Genomic DNA, 2,064 nt, shown 5'->3' with positions numbered 1-2,064 from the left:
AAGCCGGTTGCTCGCGTAGCCCCGCCTTATCGGCTGTCGTTTTGCTGTTAGCCCCGCCCTCTCCGCTGTAGCCCCGCCCCTGGCCTCAAAGCTCCGCCCACCCCTTGTTCCTCCTGGGGGAGGTTCCATTCCTGTGTCTGCCCCCCCCCACCCTTTTCTATCTAGGTCAGGCGATTCAGAGGGACCCCCTCCCCTACAGTCAGGGGGAGCACCTGCTGCCCTGCCCCACTATATTGAAGGGAGGGGCTGGGCAAGGGGAGGGCACACCAGGGGAGTCCAGAGCAGAGAGCTGTGATACCCTCCAACCCCACACCTCCTTCCCTGCAGCCACGCTCTGTGTCTGCCTGGGCCGTGCACCTGCTCATCCCCCGGGCCGCCATCCACTGGGCCTCCTCATCTCCCTCATTGCAACTCCAGGGCCTATGCACTCTGCCCCCGGGCCTAGCCCCTCACCCTCACACCTGGCTACTGCACCCCCAGGCTCTCCCCTGGCGCCTCCTTCGTTGTCACTCTCCCTGACTGCACACACACACACACACACCCCAATGCTCACTCTACTCCCAAGCAGAGGGATGTGGTGAGCCGGGGAGGGTTTATGGGGAGGGTTGCCAGTTTTGGTTGGACATATTCCTAGAGGTTGCTTCATATGACATAATCTTTAATTAAAGATTAATCTTTAATTCCTGGAGACTCCAGGCCAATCATAGAGGGTTGGCAACCCTATTTGTGGGGCAAGGAGATGGAGGAGAGGAGGGACATGGTGCGTGGGAGGGGTCTCATGGGAGCAAGGGGATGGAGGAGAGGAGGGATGTGGCGGGAGAGGGTGGAAGAAGGATGTGGTGGGGGTGTCTCGCAGGGGATGGTGCTTAGGAGGGATGCGGCAGATGGGAGTCTCGCAGGGGAGGGGTGTGGAGGAGAGGAGGGATGCGGGGCAGGGGGGCCTCATGGGGGAGGGGGATTGTGGCAAGAGGGGGAGTGGAGGAGGGGAGGGACTCCCCAGACAGTCGCGGACAGTGGGGACCTTGGGGAAGGGGCAAAGCAGGGACAGGAAGAGGTGGAGCGCAGGCGGGGCCACCACAGCCAAGCATCTCGTGGCAGGTCGGCAGAGGCTGCACGGGGGAGGCTTAGCCTCTCCTGGACTATTATACACGCCGCCCATGCCCAAAGTGCAGTTTCCTGCCACCTAGGAAGCACGTTTTAACATGTAGATACCAACAACACCCAAACCTCCTCTGCCTAAGGAACTGGGGATGTGACCTGAAAGGCAGGTCCTGCAGGTGCCTTGCCATCTAAATGGGTGCAAGTGGAAGGTATGTAATGACAGGGTCAGTGCCTACTGCATGGCAGCTCATGTGGACAGGCATGAGGCCTTTGTGTGGAAACAAAGGGCTTGTCCCTGGGAAAGGTGCGAAAGCCCTGCTCTTGGTCCCACTACCTCCCTGACAGAGCTGCAAGTACTTTGCAATCACCCTGCGCACTACATGCCATAAATTTCATTTTAGGATGTTGTTTTTTCTTCAAGCATCTACTGAGACTTTTTTGATTCCCTGAACTGCCCCCTCATCCCTGATCCTCCCCTCTTCACTACCAACCGCAAGGCCATGTTGCTGTGACAATTTTCCCTCCCAGCAAGACCAGAAGCATGTAGCTTCTGGGGGGTTGCTGTAGTCAGCAGTCCCCTCATGTCTGTCCAGGCCAGGACCTCCTGTAGTGACACTCGTCAACCTGGTTGCTAGAAAGCCAGGAAGAATGAAATGGTCTTCTCTGTGTCCAACAGATTCAATAAAGAATTTCCTTTATAATCAATACTATCAAATTCTGTCTACTCTACCACAGGGGACACAAGGGTATGAAATTGCCACTCATCAGGCAGGGCTTGGTTGTTGGGCTGTTTTGTTTTGTTTTTTGATCGTCAGCTCCATTTCTGAAACCAACCTGGGGAATTGTTGCCGATTGACATAAGTCTCCCTGCACCCAAAAGCTGAGCATGCCCCAATTAGTCAAGGAGCAAAAAAACCTGAGCCTCAAACTTGCATATCTGTGTGCAATATCTTCTGGAACTAT

This window comes from Malaclemys terrapin, chromosome 8 (genome assembly GCF_027887155.1).
Source record: "Malaclemys terrapin pileata isolate rMalTer1 chromosome 8, rMalTer1.hap1, whole genome shotgun sequence".
Classification (NCBI taxonomy): Eukaryota; Metazoa; Chordata; order Testudines; family Emydidae; genus Malaclemys; species Malaclemys terrapin.
Note: the sequence above shows the minus strand (reverse complement) of the source record.